We start from the raw sequence: 19,627 nt of genomic DNA on the forward strand, positions 1-19,627 counted from the left end.
GCTAAAAGTGAGTCCAACCGCCCTACGGAAATTAACATGGGGAAAACACGTTTTGGGACCCCCCTTTATCTCGGCCCCCGCTTGACGAATCCCCCCAAACTTTCAGGGAAGGAGCGGAGCGCAGCGAGGCAAATTTAAGGAAAATTACAGGCAGATTCCTCAACTGGCACCAAAGTTATTCCCAATAGAATGTTGCGGATTTCCTATAGAAAACAATCCTAACTATAACTACCTACTGGCGACCGCCAGTAGGTAATATATATATATGTATGTATGTATATATATATATATTTATATAAATATATATATACTAGCAGCCCGTCCCCACGTTGTCCGGGTATGAATTGCTGACGGCCAGTAGTATATTGTTTTGTAGGATTTCGTTTTGATAGCATTTCTTATCTGTGACAGGCCTGTGAAACGCTCCAATTCACAGTGCACGGCTGATGCACTTAGGAGTGCGCGTTCAGTAGTGTGTGAACTCGAGTTTCCCTACTTTATTTTTCCTTGCAATATTATATAGCGCAAACTCGGCAACATGGCATGAGCGCAATTTACATTACAGAAGAACACTTTCATTTCTGGTAGGCACGGGGAGACAAAGCGATTTGCCTGGAATCACAGGATGTTGAGCTGATGCTGAGATTCGAACGTAGCTCCCCAGCTCTAAAGTTCGCATTCTAGAACTTGTGGTGGAGGTGTGTCTAAAAGTGTATGTCGGTGCTGGCCATCAAAGAGAGAAATGTGCTTTTTTCAAATGTGTGGTGAAAAAATATGAGTATGTTGCTGGAGGTGTGGGCCGCCGTGCCACCAATGTACTTACCGGGGAGGGTAAACACCCATTATTCCGCAACTTTCTTTCTTTCCGCATACCATCACTCTGCATACTTTCATTACGAAAGTACCATGACTCCGCAATGCCATTATAACGCATGGCATTACATTTTATATGCTTTTACCACGCATACATTTACAACGAAATTTGTTGTAAATGCATGAATGGTAAAAACATGTTTTTTTTTCTAATATTTGGATAAGGTAAGTATGGGTATAGGGGTATATGTTTTGGGGTACTGAGGTATATGTTTTGAGGTGTTTGTGTATTTTAAGGGTTCAGATATAGTTTTGGGTTATGGGGTACAGGGGTAGTTTTAGGGTTTAGAGATAGGTATGGGTTTTGGGGTACAGTAGTATTTTTAGGGATCAGGGCTAGGTTTGGGTTTTGGGGTATAGGTGTATTTTTAGGGTTATGGGGTAGGTTTGCATTTTGGGGTACAGGTGTATTTTAAGGGTTCAGGGCTGGGTTTCGGTTTTGGGGTATAGGGGTAATTTTAGGGTTCAGGGCTATGTTTGTATGTTTGGGTTTTGGGGTACAGGGGTATTTTAGGGTTCAGGGGTAGGTTTGGGTTTTGGGTACAGAGTTATTTTTAGGGTTCAGGGCTATGTTTGGGTTTTGGGGTACAGGGGTATTTTAGGATATGGGGTGGGTTTGGGTTTTGGGGTACAGGGGTATTTTTAGGGTTCAGGGGTACGTTTGGGTTTTGGGGTACAGGGCTCTTTTAAGGGTTCAGGGCTAGGTTTGGGTTTTGGGGTACAGGGGTATTTTAGGGTTCAGGGGTAGGTTTGGGTTTTGGGGTACAGTGGTATTTTCAGGGTTATGGGGTAGGTTTGTGTTTTGAGGTACAGGGTTATTTATAGGGTTCAGGGCTAGGTGTGGGTTTTGGGTTACTGGGTATTTTTAGGGTTTAGGGATAGGTTTGGGTTTTGGGGTACAGAGTATATTTATAGGGTTAAGATGGGTTAATGTTTAAGGGTGTTGGGGTATTTTAAGGAGTAAGGGTGGGTTATGATTATGGGGTGCAGGGGTATTTAAAGGGAGCAGGGTGGGATTAGCACACAATATGAGACATGGCATGAAGGGCGGAACGTACCACACGCCCCCAGCGTTTGTCAAGCCCCCAGCACACGGCCACAGCACAATGCAGACACGGCCACAAGGGACTATTTTGCTGGCACAGTTCTTTTATCTTTTAAATGTATATGGTGGGCGTCTGCATAGCCTATGTCCTTCTGCTGCAACTGCCCTTTCCAACGCTGTATTGGGTGTTGTGATTGGTGCTGTGGTGCCTGAGATTTTCCGCCTCAAAGGTTTGGGCTCTCTCTTTATTATATTAGTATAGATATATATATATATATATATATTGCGCTCCAATTTTTCTTCTCTTTACAGAAAAGGCACAGCACTCAAGGAGGATTGTAGAAACCACAAAAGGTTTATTCAGGGAAACTGCACAGACGCGTTTCGGCGTGCTGCCTTCCTCAGTGTGTCTATATATATATGTATATATATATATTAGCAGCCCGCCCCAGCGTTGCCTGGGGGCAATGAGGCTTCAGGGCCAACCGGGGGCCCAGGCCCCCGCCCGCCCCGACATTGTCTGTGCCAATGCACGGACACCGACCAGGCCTCCCTCCCGCCCCGACTCCCTCCCGCCCCGACTCACTCACGCCCCCTCCCACCCGACTCACTCACGCCCCCTCCCACCCGACTCACTCCCGCCCCCTCCCGCCCGACTCACTCGCGCTCCGACATTTTACTTTACTGCTGCCTCTTCCAGCTGATAGCACTGCAAAGGTCCTTCTTGCCTCCCCCTGCATCACACATCGCACCGAACTTTCCCTTTCCTTACCTGTGCCGCCGCTCCTCCTTCATCATCATCACGCACTTCGCGTTGCGGTCATCACGCATGTCGCGTCGTGGCCAGCACTAGGTCCCGGTTGGCGCTACTTTCAGGGGACTGCTTTGTTTTCAAACTTAATTTTTTTATTTTATTTTTTTAAATTTATATAGCCTATGTCCATCTACACACCCTGACATTTTCATAGATATATCGGGTGTGTAGATTGGCGCTGTGGTTCATGAGTTTACCTGGCCAAAAGGTGCAAGTTCTCTCTTTATCATAGTAGTATAGATATATATATATTTTGTGTATGCACTACAAATATTTCATGCTTACATATATCACACTTTAACAAGATGTCCAGAGCTGCAGAGGCTTCTAAATTTTTCCTTGCCCGGACAAACATCAACAGATGGTCAGAACTAACTCAGAGGTTACTTTAGTTTTGCCTAACACCCATGTTAGTTTTCTCATCATTTTGTTTACACTGTATACATGTATTATAATTGGCATAGTGTGCACATGGCACAGTGCCAGCTTGCATTTCTCTGCTGCCCATATTTAGTATCTTTAATGCCTGCATTATAATTGGCATGGTGCTGATCTTCCATTTCCATGTTAAAGCCATACTTGGCACTGTGTCTCTTTCTAGTTCTGTTGAAGTTGCCATACTAATTGTATATATGGCCCACAAACCAGCCACTCAGGGAAGGAGCAGACTGAGAGCACCTTGAGTGGACTAACTCCTTTCTTGCTGTCCAGCAAGTATGCATGTATACTGACAAATACATTGCATTTTTTCCTGACCAAACTGTTGAATTGTATGTTTCTTTTATTGCTTCTGAGAGGGTGCAAAAGTATTTATTTCCCTAACATAAAAAACGATATTGTTCTACCACACTTTTGTCTGGGGGATAATGGAGGTAGAATAACCACCCCCCAGCTGAATCATGACTTAGGCCTGCCTCTGCAGCCTGGGTGGATAGTTTTAAACTGCCCTTTCCACCTGACAAAATAAACCATTTGACAGCCTAAGCCTTCCTTTTTCATACATATATGGCATCGCTATGGTAGGGTCTGAATACCCTTAGGGCAGGTTGGACATGTATATTTAATATTTTGCTTGTCCTGGCAGTGGAAAACCTCTGAATTTGGTAGTCACTGTGGCAAGTCTAACTCTCCCATAGTGAAACAATGGGCTGTACTTTAATAACCTTTGGTGCTTCATTTCAGTTTGGCAGCTGCTAAAAGATTATTTAAGGACTCATTTTAATAGTAATTTAAAATACAACTTAATGGTCAAGTTAGATTTTATATCACTATTTTGCAAACTACACTTTTAGAAAGTTGTCATTTTCCTGCCTCAGTCAAATGGGCCTGTCTGCCAGCGTCCAGTGCCACCTGACTGCCGATGGCTACTGTGTGGTGAGATGTGGTTTGCTCCCAGACACAGAACTATGGGCTTGGGTGTGTAGAGATGCTTTTCTCCCTTGAGCAGGATGGCTGGGGCCTGTGCCCAGCCTCTTCTTGTGATTTAAAGAATGCCTACCCAGTCATTGGCAGATGTAGGTCACACCTATGCCTGCCTATTGTTTGTTTTGGTAGCCATCTTGGCTCTAAACTGAGTGGGAGGAAAAGCTGCCCAAGAACTGGTATGGAGTGACCACAGAAGGTTTGCCCATTTGCATAGTCACACCTCTGGGTGGGCACTTAGAGCTCTGACCAGGGGAAGAAGAGCTCTGCCATATTGGTTTTAGGGAATGAAATGTACTGTGGGCTAGTTTACAGTAAATGAGACAGAAAGTGCTGCAAAAATGGGTAGGGACAGGCTCAGGAACTGTTATCCCATTGACTTATTAGTGTTCAGGAGTTTCTTCCTGCAACACCCTGACACTGAGCATAAAAGTGCCCCCCACCAATACTCTACTCAGACAACTCCTGGACTTTTGCAGAATTAGAAGGACTCCTCTGCTGTCTGAAACACTTGCAGGAAGACTAGACCTGCTTGCCTTGAAGTCCGGACCTCTGAAGTGACTTCAAGGGTCAGTTGACTGACCTCCTATTTGGGTTATAGGGACACAATTCTCTTTCAAAGGCCTCTACCCTGCAACTGCCCAGCTGACCAGTTCCAACTAGACCTGCCCTAGAAACTACTACTAGCCTCTGTTGGAGTGAGCCTAACCCCCAAATGGTGCCCCAACCAACTTTTCCTGTAAAGAAATGTCAGGAGACAGGGACTGCTGTCCACTTTGAGTCGCCAATCAGATCCAACTTGCTGGTTTGATCGGATGTAGGAGATCTGACTCTGGAAAAGTCCAAACGTAGAGAGTTTCATTGTGACCAATGCTGAACAGCAATCCGTTGATGTTGAGGCCTCCCCCGGTACAGGCTTTGGATTTTGCCTGCTTCGAGCTTTCCCACCTTTGTCAATGATCACACCGGTATCTTGCTCTTTGACAACTAGCCGCAGTCAAGCCCTGTTTCAATCCAGCTTTCCCCGTATACGTCCCGCCAATGGCCACTTTTCCTCCATAAAAATTTCAAAAGTAAAATTTCCACCAGAATGAACCTGGTCACTGCATCTGGCTGCCGATCCATTGTGGTTAGCCTAAATGTTTAGCTCTGACCCGGTCCAGCACAACCAAATGACGGCGGTTGGAATTTTGTGCTTTTTGATTTTGTTATTTTATTCATAGTTTAAACATCCAAATTTTCAGTTCTGGTTATTGGATTTCTGTCTGACACTCCAATTTCATACACCTCTCTCGCAAAACATGTCCCTCTTCCAAATCTGTTAGGTAGCATTCCTCCACCGAAAAGGAGTACACATGCTACCACTGAGTCACATGAAAGTAAAATTAAAGATGCACAAAAGTAGCATTAGGAGATCCCACCTCTGTGTTTGTGTGTTAGTCTCCTCTGAAATTGCAGTACGTGGTTTTCAACTACTTCACCATGTCTAGTGCCTGCCTCCATAGTCTCTCATGTAAACAGAGGGACTGCCTAGCTCAGCTAAAAATAAATATATATTGTGGGAAAAGATCAGACAAAGGTTAGTACCTCAATGAATACTGCAATTAGTCACTGGTATATAAGTATGATTTTAAAGTACAAAAACGATTTACTTGACGGTGGCATAATAATCTTTACTCTCAGCACTAATACATGGAGTATGTATTAAAACTAAACACACAAAGAAAAAGAAAAAGAGGGTAATCACCAATATGTAAACACAAAATGGTGACAACTACAACATAAACAATAGTACTTCAGTCTTCTGTTGGTTTGAACAGCAGTGTAACCACACTCCTTATTTACTGTGCATGCCACACAGCGGGTAGTCCTTTAAATTGTGTTGCTTGCAGAACAATTCTGTCCTCGATCGATTGGGTGTTTGTCCATAGAATATTTTGTATATTCAAGATTGGATGACTCCTCCGAAGGAAAGTGTTGATGCGTTTTGGCCTCTCATGGCGCGGGCCTCCATAGGACTTTGGAAGAAGGAAGTACATATTGATCAAATAATATGTACAATTTAAAATGATTGTTGGTTCTACACATAAACCTGCACCTTGTGCATAAAACCAGATAAGAGTACCTTCAAGTGTAGTCCATTCAGAGCCAAATTTAAAAGTTGAAAAGTACATCACCGGTTTGTTCTCAATCACTTGTATCATTTAAGACTCAATTATTGTGGTAAAGGTCAGCTGTAAAAGGTGTGTCACTCTTGGAGTTTAAACCTATTGTCTAAAGTGCCTACAGAGTAAGAAAGGTCTTAGTGATCACCTATGCTGAAATACTACAGTACATATATATCACTGCACAGAGTTTTTAAAGTGAAAAACTGTGCGCCTATGTTCAGCAATATATACATATATATATATGAGAAAGTCACCTTTTACACGTGATAGCGGAATGTGCCATTGGAGGAATGCCAGGCACTCTCAAGATTTCCTGAAATGAGAAACCATGTATTACTACCTGCATATCGGCTATGACAGTGGTGACATGCTTGGTTGTGAGCAAACAAAAAATAAAACACAAAAAACATACGTGCGCCTTGCCATGTCGTTAAAGACTCACGTGCGGGGCTGGTACATGGCTTATTCGGGGTTGGGGTGGAGTGTGTGGCAGCGGCTTTGCTGGTACCCGGCAGTCCTAGGAGGAAATCGGTGACCTGTGATCAAACTCCTTTGTCACAAACCAGGTGAGGAAGGCATGGGGGGCAGAGCAGGTGGCATGTGTTCATATGAGGGCAAAGACCCGCAGGAGAACCAGACCCACCACACTCACCCACACCATGACCAGACCCCTTATCAAGAGGACATGTGGCAAGGACCATGGGGTACTGATGTATTTTCCTGCCGCTGTTGAGGTGATTGCTTTCTCCTGAAATAGTTTTACTGGTGCGGTAGAAAGGCCAGTGTTATTGGTACATAGGAGGGGAGGAGAGGGGTTCTGTCTGAAACAACACCAAGCAATTGAGGTGTCAACATTGAGTGACACTTCATCAATCAATCAATCAATAAATCAGGTGTTTGTTAAGTGCGAATACTCACCCGTAAGGGTCTCAAGGCGCGGGGTGCATCATCACCACTACATTGCTAAAGTACTCTGTTGGCCTGGCAGAGGTTCCAAAGAGAAAATTGTCCGGGACCGTTGTCAAGGCAATTCCTGCCACTATACTGTAACTTTGCTGTACAGCTGTGACAAACAACATGGAGGCAAATAGCAAAATCATTATTTTTTTTAATTTATTCAATCTAGACCCCAAAGCGGGATTTTGTTTAAACAAGTATTTTAACCAGTGCGTCCTTAGACGCTGTAGTTATCTTCCATGGCGAGGGAGGAATTTTGTAGTTTTTATGGTCTCTTACCACCTGTTTTCCTGGCAGTGATGGGCAGTGTAAACTGACCTGTATGTCCACCCACCTCAAATAAAGTGAGAAGATATACAGGTCAACCTCTGACCGCCCTTACTTCATCGGGCCGTCGGAGGGGTGTACCCATGGTGGAGACGGAGTAGTCTCTGCCGTTGCTATATCTATGTCCCCCTGCATTTAAATTGGCCTGGCGGACAGAGATGTTGGCAAAAAGGGTACTCTCTGATTGTTGCAATGGTGTACTCTTTAATCTGCCCTTAGTGACCCGCTACCGCGCTCCCTTCCTTCACAGATGTGTTTTTGAGGTCTGGTTTTGATGGGCGCTGCTTCCACCATTCGTTCATGGTAGTTGGCAAGTGCCACAGTTTAAGGACAGCCATTAGCCTTTGAATGATATTAATCATGCATTTGTTGTAGTCGTTGGCCTTTCAGTCCTTTCAAAAACCATTTCCAAATCCCGTGTTGGGCTTGAAAGCCTGGGGATGGATTTCATAGCACTGATAAAAAAAAGTGATCGATTTAAATGCCACACACCTTATATTCCAGTCTCAAGATAACAATTTATCACCAGGAAGGCAAAGTTAATTGCAGGCTTAATAGAGTTGGACAGCCAAGTATAGGAAAAGAATAACAAGCATTGCCAAAGTTCATAGGTCTGGTTTTGTTACAGAGCATGCATCCATCAATCAATCAAAGCATTTATAAAGCGCACTACTCACCCGGAGGGTCTGAAGGCACTAGGGGAGGGGGGGGGGGGTCTGCTACTGCTCGAACAGCCAGGTCTTGAGCTGCTTCTGCATGGGCAGACATTGCTGGCACACAGGGTACATAATACTGGCACACATCTAAACACTACAGTCACACATACACACATAAAATATGTCGGCAAAGACATTTTGCAGTGAGTACTGTTTGTAATAACTGTTCCCTCAGGTACACCTGTAATGCAGGGCCAGCTAGACGTAACAAACATCCTTCCTTGAAGATCCTTCCCTTGCTCGTTGCATCCTGCCCACCACCTTCAGTCATCTGTGCTCCCTTCCTCCCCCAAGGTTTGCAGATGCTTGCATGTGACTCACCTACCCCAAAATACTCAAACATGGAAAAACCCTGTATGGCAGTTTTCTGCACCCCCCAACCCCTCCCAGAAAACATCCACCTTTCGCCACTCAGCCATACGACCATCCACACCAAACCAACTCATTCCATAAAGCGCTCACCACATCCCACAATTCCATCATGTAATATACATTTCCCAATTGGAAAAGGTGCACTCCATCATCCCTAAAAAGAGCAAGTGCCTTTTCCTTAACTTAAGTCCCCCATGTTCTTGAGAAATTCCTGTTGATTGTCTCCAAATCCCTCCGCATATTTTAGGGCAAAGTCAGACCTGACAAACGTACCAAGACATTTTCCCTCAGATGAATCAGGAGCATGTCTCGGCATCCCCTCTGCAGAACCAACTTCGTCAGCCACTGCAACAACGAATTCACCCATTACCCCACAAAAGCACCAGGTTCCGTCCATAGACTTGTTGGTCGGCATACTTCGTTGCCTAGTGCACAAGACCCATTACGCACTCTGCAGCAGCAAAAAAAGAGGCAATTAGCACAGGCACCCCATCCTCCTCCCACCAGGAAAATTCCACACTACTTTTGCACATAGCACTCGCAGCATCTCAACCTCCACCTGCCAATCTGACAAATCCGTCCCCAAGACCACCCCAAGTGTGCCGCAGAACACAGCCAACAACAGAAAGGACGTAATTGAAGGGGATGATGAGTGTGTTAGGCATTACATCGTAGTGTACTTAGGCTCAATCCTGTATTATTTAAATGTAATCAAAGTAGTCCTTGTTTTGTAGAAAAGTTGCTTTATTAGTGTGGATAAAAGCGTGAACAGCCGACACGTGTTTCGCCCCTGTGGCGAATTGCGCCAGGGCATTTTCAAGGCTATTTACAAAGTTATCAGTTCTGTAAATTTCTTCATTTTGTTCACATTATAATTCAACATTTGATCCGGTTGGTAAATTTAATAGGGTTGAATCCCTACGTGCTCCTGAGAATCTCCCATTTCTCCTACCGCTTACACGAACCTTTGTGGACCACCTCTCTCTTGTAGAAAACAGAAAGGACGTAACCCTTCTGCCAACAGTGTGACAAAATATCATTGATAAACACCTGCCTGGCCATCATTGGAAACCATGTCATTCCCACCCTTGGCAGACCTCCCTGTTGCCGCCCTCACACATCCACACCTATTTTTCCCTGCCCACCTGATCTGTCTTAGATTGCAACAGCCAAATCGAGCGTCATCCAAAATCTCTGAAACCCAAAAGGACTCAACAAACATCAAGATCACACATATCCAAAAATGTGCAACTTCAAAACAATCGTAGCAACAGTGAGGCAAAAAAGTCAACAACTCCCGCAACAGCTCGAATATAATAGCTTCCTGCAACGCCACCATCACCAGCCTCTCTCCCTGCCCCACCCTTTCAGAACCTGGCCCAGAATCTCATCCTTGGCAGGGTTAAAACCCCAAAACAGCTTGCCACAGAAAGAGATTCCTGCTAACTTGCCCACGATAGTCATAGGCGACAACCCTTTGTCAATACAAGATAGAAAAAAGCTCAAATCTCCCTGCTCAGTGTCCTGTCACTTTAGATGCGCCATCTGGACGGGGGCCAGAAAAGGTCCCAAATACGTTAAATGCCAGTCTGTAACTCCTCCTGGTGGACTCCGCCAGCGACCTTTTGGCCAGTCTGATACAACTCTCACTGCCTCCAGACCCTGATGTCTGCCGGCAATTTTGGCCAGCCGGTGGAAAATCTGCCACTGTGAACGAGACAGGAATCGGCTATATCATTGCTGGCCCCTGGTACATGCTTCACCCTGAACACCACATTGAGCCTCAAGCACACCAGCATGAACCTCCTCAGCAACCTCTACACCCTCAAATCCCTTTGCTCGCTGCCTGTTCTCTAGATCCACCAAAGTCATGTTTTCACACGGAACAGTATCATCCTGTTTATCAGTTCACTGCCCCAGACTACCAAAGCCACTAAAAGTGGGAAAAACTCCAAAACGCCTGGACTCAACTGAAGCGCTCACCACGCTTCTGCACACCACCTCCCGTCCCAGAAAAGACCCACACCCAGGCACGAGCCGCATCCAAGAATATCTGAAACGGCCGTGCAAGAGGTCAAAACAAACAGCTGCCGACTGCAGTGCTTGTGTTTTTTTCACCCTTTTTTAGCCCCTAAATTGACCAGAAATCTTACTACTCATCTTTCCTTCTGAAAAGACCCTAAGACTGTGGTTTATTCTGTTGTATAGCCGTTCTTTGTAGTAGCTCCTATTTTAGCACCTTGTTGAGGTCACTGTATGTACTCTACAAGAATTGTTCATTCATGTATGAAATGAACTAATAACGGACTACTGCAGATATTTTAGAATGTCAGAGAGATTGAAATACGTGGCACAATATAAAAAAAGTGTAATCTCTGGAATACTTTAACCATATACAGTATATCGACTGAAACACTAAGTCAGAGCCAAAGTAGGGAACAAAACTATGGGGCAAATTTAAGAAACAGAGGCTTGCTGCACTGCGCCACAGGGAAAGTGCAGGAATGTGCTTTATTTAAGGCAGAGCTTTCCTGTCCTTTCCTCTCAGATGATGAACAATGGGATGCTTATGCCCACATGCATCAAGGGTTTTTGCATTCGCAAACGGTGCGAATCTCAGAAATCGGCCGTTTGCGAATGCAAAACCCTTTTTTGGGATGCATTAAGGTTTAGGCTTTTTTCGCAATTTAAGAAATCGCAATTTATTTGTGATTTCTTAAATTGCGATAGCATTTAAGAAATCGCAATTTTGCGATTTCTTAAATGCAATGCATGATTGTTTTGAAATTGCGAATTTGCACTTTGGAAGGGGTAAATTAGCATGAAGTTGAACTTCATGCTAACTTACCGAAAACTTTCAAACATGCCTAGTGCATGTTTGAAAGTTTTAATTTACACACACACATGTCCTTGGTTCATGTGTGTGTGTAAATTGCACTTAAAGTTACATATCAGGCGTTCAGGGAGGGGTTCTTTGGACCCCCCCCTGCACCCTTGAAATTGCATTCACATTTTGCGAATCGCAATTTGAAATTTGAAAAATGTGAATGCCTTCCCATTCATTCCTATTGGCCTTTTGGCCCATAGGAATCAATGGGAAGGGTTTTCCTTAATTGCGATTCGCAAAGTGTGAATCGCAATTAAGGAAAAATACTGAATCGCAAAATATATTGCGATTTTTTAATGCATAGCATTTTGCGATTTCTTAATTAAGAAATCGCAAAATGTTACAATGATGCATGTGGGCCTTAGTTCCTATGCAGGCACCCTTTCACCATGAAGGATTAATTTTGGTTTACAATTACACTGACACCTGTAGAGGCTCTCTGCAGCTGACTAAAGTGATCTTATAGCAGAAAAAGGCTTCCCGAACAAGCTCTGCAGATACATTTATTTGTATTTAATATTTCAACTAATGCTGCCAAGCTGTCCATGAATATATGTTTAATTTATTTTTAAATGCTGACAGAACTTCCTGTACCTGGCATGTAGTTGCGAGAATTGATTTGCATTTTCTTTTTCTTGCAATTAATAATGAATATGGCTTCTAGTCTCAGTGCAAATGTGCACTCAGAGTCTCAACAAACTCATTGCTGATGACGCAAGGCAGAGAGGTCTCAGTTAGGGCAGCCAGGCAGTGGCAGAGGATGGTTTACTGCAGTCCATAGAAACCACTGGGAATTTACTGAAAGTAGTCATGTCAGGATCAGGAAGAAAATCGGCTCCACAGTACAGTACTAGTAAATAGATGCGTTGTAAGATGTCATGAAAACACAGTTCTTTGATGTCTATAGCTCGGTCTAGGCTATCCCGGTATCGCAAACAAACAAATACAAAAAGTACTGGCTGGCCGCGGTGTCACGGGTCAGCTGCGGTGCAGGAAAGACCCACCAGATTCAGGTCATCAATGACCTCTCGTTATCGCGCCTGTTGTAGGTTGATCTCCTCTCTGATGGAATCAGGAGCGCTGGCGTTAGCAGGAATCGGGTGCTGTGGTGCAAAGTACAGCGGTGAGGCATGCGGTGCCCTCAGGTCACGGTGCGAGCAGCGGCTCGGGCGCAGCGTCAGATGGCGTTGTTGGTGATTCCAGGGTTGCGGTGTGTGATGAAGGCGCTATTCCTCACTGTGCTAGCAGGTCACGGTGCAGCAGCGGCGTCGCTTTTGCTAAAGCGCTGTCGTCGGCTGACAACTGGAATCAATGGCACTGGCATCGGTAGGCCAAGGCTGCGGGGCGGAATGAGGGCGGTGCGTCGTATAACTGTACGACAGGTGCCCCCGAACCACAGTGCAAGCAGCGGCATTGAGTCCGGTGTAGAGCGGCGTCATCGGGGATTCCAAGGCGTCGTTGTGAAGCAAGGCAGTGTGGTGCCCACCGGTCGCGCAATGAGCAGCAGCTCGTGGTGGCGTCAGCAGGCATTGTCGGTGAGACAAGGCGGCGTTGCGGCGGTGCTCTCTATGGACAGCGTGGGGCTTGAAGTCTTTGATGATCCTGAGACTTCGTGAACAGGGGGAAAGCTCTACCTCAAGCCCTTGGAGATACTCAGCACAAGTAGAGAAAGTTCAGTTCAGTGCTTTCACTGCCCAAGGCAGATGCAGCAACTGCATGCCAACCCAACAAAGCAACAACTCAGCAAAGGGGCAGTACTCCTCCTGGCAGCTCTTCCAGCTTTTCTTCTTGGCAGGTTCCTTGATTCAGAAGTAATCTAAAGCTCTGGGGTCTGGTCCCCACATTTTATACCAGCAAATCCTTTGTCCTCTGAAGGTAGAGGGGCCTGGACCTAGTTCGAACCAGTTTGGGGTACATACTGCCAGGGCGCACCTTCTTCCTTTGTCAGTGTGGGCCAGGGACCCCAGACGCACCACAGGGTGTAGAGCCAGCATTGTGGAAGGTGAGCCCAGCCCTATTCAGACCTAGGCGCTACCCCTCCCACCCATCTAGGTGTAGATGTGCCTAATCAGCCCTGCTGACTCACCCTGTATCCCCCCCAGCTCCTGTCACTCACAACCCAGATTGACAATACACATGCCAGCAGAAGCAGGCTGGATGGTTAGGTCAGAAAATGCAGACTTTCTAAAAGTAGCATTTTCAAACACCTAGGGCCAGATGTAGGTAAGTATATTTTACCGACTCATAAATACCGAATTTTACCGATTCGGTATTTATGAATCGGTAAAATTGATGCCCATAGGAATCAATGGGCATTACCGAATCGGTATTTACTGAATCGGTAAATACCGAATCCTGCAAGGGTGCAGGGGGTGTCACTTTGACACCCTCTAGCACCCCAAATACAGGCATGTGTGCCATGTGGCACACAGACTTGCCCTATGGGCATGTCTGTCTGTCACATGGCATAGGTGTGCATGCACACATGTGCATGAACACCTGGATTTGGTATTTTACCACCCAATTGGATTGGGTGGTAAAATACCAAATCTGTAAGGCCTTTGGGACTCAGAAGAGTCCCTCCTACATCTGGCAGTTACCGAATCGGTAAAAATACCGATTCGGTAAATTTACCGATTCGGTAAATTTACCGAATCGGTAAAATAGGGCCCCTACATGTCAATTACTAAATACCAGTCGGTAACGGCTGAAATCGGCCGTTACCGACCATTATTTCGGCTCCTACATCTGGCCCAGAATGTTTAAACCAACTTCACTAAAAGATGTATTTTATCATTCTTAGTTCAGACATACTAAACTCAAATTTCTACCATGTTCTCCGAGTCAGTTAGTATCATAGGATGTAACGCTCAGACTGCCCATTATTGCCTATGGAGAATAGGTAGCCTTGCAATAGTGAAAAACAAATAGGCTGTCATTCACTATCATGACATGCCACACACACCAGGGCATGTCCTACCTTTTACATACAATGCACCCTGCCCATGAGGGTACCTTGGGCCTACCTTAGGGGCGACTCACATGTAGCAAAGGGAAGGTTTAAGGACTTGCAAGTGTGTACTCTTGCCAGGTCAACACGGCAGCCCCAGGCTGCGCAAAGGCTCTGCGATGGCAGACCAGAGTTACACTTTACGGGCTGTTTGCGTGAGTGGTACAATCCAGTGCTGCAGCCCACCAACAGCATTTGATTTATATGTCCCGGCACACGCAGTGCACTTTACGAGAGACTGACACATAAATCAAATATTCCAATCAGGGAAACACCAATCCATAACACATTTTATACAGAAGCACTTGCACTTTACCACTGGACCGATGTGAGGAAAGTGCGCAGAATCATTACACCAGCAGAAACAGAGCCAAAATCAGGAGGTCAGAAAGCAAAAAGTCAGGGGAAACACACCAAAAGATGCCAAGTATAACACATGTCCCCCCCAGCTGAAAGTAGGGAGAACTACCCACCTGGTACTTATCTTCATTAAGGCCTAAGAATCTGGATAGACATCTGCGTTGGCATGTACTGTACCAGAGCGGTGTTCATCCGTAAAATCCATCCCCTGTCGGGAAATGGACCACCTCAGCTGTTTTGGATTCTCACCCCTCATTTGCATTAACCATCTGAGGGGCCTGTGGTCGGTCTGAACCCGAAGTGAATCCCACACAGGTATGGTCTCAGCTTCGTCAGCGCCGATATCACAGCAAAAGCTACCCTTTCTATGGCACTCCACCTCTATTCACTGGGGAGTAGTCTCCTGCTAAGGAAGACTAAGGGCTGATCTAGGCCCTCTTTGTTCAGTTGTGAAAGCACCGCTCCCACACCATGCTCTGAAGCGTCAGTTTGCACGACGAATTCCTTGGAGAAGTCAGGTGCCTTGAGCACCGGAGCCATGCACATGGCTGCCTTTAGGGCATCGAAAGCTTTCTGGCACAACTCAGTCCAGATCACCTTCCTTGGCTGCTTTTGGAAGTCAGCTCTGTTAAGGGGGCAACGATGGTGCCATAGCCCCTAACAAATCTCCTATAGTAGCCAGTGAGGCCTAAAAGTGCCCTCACCTCTGTCTGGGTCTTGGGGGGCTTCCAAGCCAGAATGGTGTCAATTTTGGGCAGTAGGGGCGCCACCTGGCCGCTATTTACCTGGTGTCCCAAGTATACCACCAAACCCTGCCCGATCTGGCACTTACTAGCCTTGATCATGAGGCCTGCACCTTGCAGAGCCCTCAACACTCTCTCGAGGTGCTGTACATGTTCTTCCCAGCTGGAACTGAACACAGCAATGTCATCTAGGTAGGCCGCACTGAAATCCTCCAGCCCAGCCAACACCTGACCAACCTCTGCAAGGTGGCAGGGGCATTCTTCAACCCAAAGGTCATCACCCGAAACTGGAAATGACCTTCTGGGGTTGAGAATACTGATCTCTCCTTGGCTCCATCTATTAAGGCAATCTGCCAGTACCCAGACGTCAAACTAAACGTGCTGAGGAACTGGGCAGCTCCCAACAGATCAATGAGCTCATCAGCTCTGGGGTTGGGGTGCGCATCAGTCCTGGTGACGGCTTTGAGCCCACGGTAATCCACACAAAATCACAGTTCTGGAGTGGCACCGGTTGCAGCAGCCTTTTGAGAGCCCAGTGGTCTTCACTGGGCTGGCCCAAGGACTGTGCGAGGGCTCAATCACTAATCACCCCTAACGCCAACATCTTAGAGACCACCTCCTTGATGCTGGCCCTGACTCGATCAGTCAACCTGCAAATCTTGTGCTTTACAGGAAGGCTGTCACCAGTGTCCACATCATGGGTACACCAGTGAGTAACACAGGGGGTCAGAGAGTACAGTTGGGTGAACTGTCCCAACAACTAGTGACAGTCCTCCTGCTGCTCTTGAGTAAGTGCAGGGTAGAGGATTACACTCTCCACTGACCCATCATGCTCCTTGGTCGACAGGAGGTCAGGGAGAGGCTCACTCTCCTCTTCCACCCCATTATCTGTCGCCACGAGCATACTCAATTCGGACCTCTCGAAGTGGGGTTTGAGACGGTTCACGTGAAGAACCCTCGACGGGTTCCATGGAGACTGCAAATTCACCAGGTAGGTGATGTCACTTTTGCGCTCCACCACCTCAAATGGCCCAGTCTACTTGTCCTGCAAGGCACAAGGTTCCACTGGGTCCATGACCCACACTTTTTGCCCAGGTTGAAATTCGACCAGAGTGGCATTCTGGTCATACCACTTCTTCAATTATTCCTGGCTTGCTTCTAGGGTCGCCTGAGCAAGTTTCCTGAAGCGGGCGTCTGGTTTGAGAAGGCCAACATGTAACTAAACACATCCTGGGGAGTTTTCCTGGGAGCCGCCTCCCAGCCTTCCTTCACCAAACTTAGAGGTCCAAGGACAGAGTGGCCATACCGGAGCTCAAAGGGGCTTTACCCAAGAGACTTCTGAGGTATCTGAGGCACCTCCCTGTATGCAAAGGGTAGGCATGGTAAGAGAACGTCCCACTTACTCCTCATGGGTTCTGTGAGACGCTTGATCATGCCCTTCAAGGTCTGGTTGAATCTTTCCACAAGACCATTTCCTTGGGGGTGGTAAGGAGTGGTGAACTTGTAGGTTACATCACACTCCTTCCACAGGGATGTCATATACTTGGATATGAAATTGTTCTCCCTCTCAGAAACCACCTCTTGGGGGAATCCCACGTGGGAAAAGATCCCCATTATCGCCCGGCCCACCAAGGGTGCCTTCGTTGTCCTGAGAGGGATTCCTTCCAGGTATCGGGTAGCATGGTACACCAAGACCAGGGTGTACATGTTGCCCATGGCTGTCCTGGGATCCAGTGGCCCCACAATATCCATCCATACCCTTTCAGAGGATGTCCCAACAACAGGAAAAGGTTGGAGAGGAGCTTTGACCTTCCTCCCACTCTTACCACTTGCCTGGCAAGTTTGCAAGACCTACAGTGTGCATCTGACTGCCTTCACATTTAGGGCCAAAAGAAGTTGGTGACAAGCCTGTCAAAGGTCTTGTCCTGCCCCAAATGTCCTGCCAAAGACACGTCATGAGCCAGACCCAGTAGGAAGGTCCTGAAGCGCTGGGTACCACCAGCACACCGGCTGACCCAGGCTCAGTGACCTTAGGCTCACTGTATAGAGACCATTCTCCCAGTAGACCAGATGTGACCTGGACTGATTACCAGCTGCCTGGTGTGCAGCCTGCCGCAGCAGACCCTTCAGAGTATTATTTATTTATTTATTTAAAGGTTTTGTAAAGCGCGTAGTAACCCGATGAGCATCCCAGCGCTATCCTGCATCTCCAGGGGTTTCAGCCGTCTAAAGAATTATGTTTGAGGGAAGAGGAGAGTCTTTAATGATTTCCTGAACTGGAGGTGATTCGATTCTGTCCTCAGTCTTCGTGGGAGGTGATTCCAGTATTTGGCCGTGTGGACCGAAAAGCGACGGCCACCGGTCTTGGCTTTTTTGACTCTGGGGACTGAGATGAAATTTTCTCCGCTGGACCGGAGATCCCTTTCCACCTTGTAGGGGATTAAGAGTTCCTTGAGAAGGGGGGGGCCGTTATTGTTGAGGGTTTTGTGGGCCAGACAGAGGGCCTTGAAGGTGACCCTTTCTCTGACTGGAAGCCAGTGTAGAGATTTGAGAGCTGGCTTGGCAGAGGATCTAGCCGGTGTGCCCGTAAGTAGGCGGGCAGCGGCGTTTTGGACTTTCTGCAACGTGTTGAGGGTAGCTTCAGGAGCTCCCAGGTAGATAGCGTTGCAGTAGTCCAATCTCGCCAGGATGAGGCCCTGAATGAGGAGCTTCCTTGCGTTAGCGGGGAGCAGGGGGAAGATCTTCCTACAGGCTCTGAGGAGACCGAAGCATGTCCCTGCCGTCTTTTTTGCCTGCGTTTTGAAGCTCAGGTCCTTCTCGATCCACACGCCTAGGCTTTTGACCTCATCCTTGGGAGTGGGAGGGTCCCCCAAGCAACTGGGCCAGAGGTGAGGTGGTAGGGAGGGCCCCTTATGACCCAGCATGAGTATCTCGGTCTTTGACCCGTTCAGCTTTAACGATGAGAGATTCATCCATCGGTGGACTTCGGAGAGGCAGCTGTGGAGATCAGAGGGGGCCTGATGGGGATGTGAGAGAGTTACCACCAACTGGGTGTCATCGGCGTAGTTGATAATTGAAACGCCGAACGGACTAACCCTCTTCTCCAGTGGGGCCATGTACACGTTGAATAACGTAGGGCTCAAAGATGAGCCCTGCGGCACTCCACAGCGGAGGGGGATGATAGGTGAGTGGCTGTCGTTTTCCCAAACCTGGAAGGAACGGCCTGATAAGAAAGATTTTAGCCACTTCAGGGCCATACCCCTTAATCCAATTTCTCCCAGTCGTCGGATTAGGGTTGTAGTATCGGGTTCCCAAGGCCTACATGCTCCGAAGATAACCCACTTACATTGAAAGAACTGTTGGCACGGAAACTGAAAAATTCAAAGAACAAGTTTATTAAGACCCCATGGGGTGGTGGTACATTCCTACAGCACCCTTCGGTAATGCAAGAAGTATCACACCGAACATCGGTGTGACCCGTTCTTTTATACAATTTGCAGGTAATAAAACGATAGGCGGTACAGAATTACAGAGCGTTATGTACATATATGGTCATTTTTGGAACACAGCCAGCTCATTGGAGGGGTTACAACCCCGCTGGTCAGTTTGGCGGCACATTCCTGAGGGGTGACTGGTCAGTTGGGACTGCGCATGTACAGGCTTGACTGTTACTAAAAATAGCCTGTTGCTGGGCAAACTCGAATGGTCAGGGGCACGGACAACGGACTAAAGGGCATGCTGGCCACGAGGCCGCTCATGATCTAAGATGGCCGCCGTAACAAACAAGATGGCGTTTCCAAGAATGGCCAAGTTAAGCGGGAAAACGTGTAGCACAGCTAAGCGCTAACCCGGCCATTGTCAAATTACGACAGACGACCCTTTTAGCGTCTAGCTGAAGCTACCTCATAGTGAACATAATCAGGGTGTTCATCT

This window comes from Lissotriton vulgaris, chromosome 2_2 (assembly GCF_964263255.1).
Source record: "Lissotriton vulgaris chromosome 2_2, aLisVul1.2, whole genome shotgun sequence".
NCBI lineage: Eukaryota > Metazoa > Chordata > Amphibia > Caudata > Salamandridae > Lissotriton > Lissotriton vulgaris.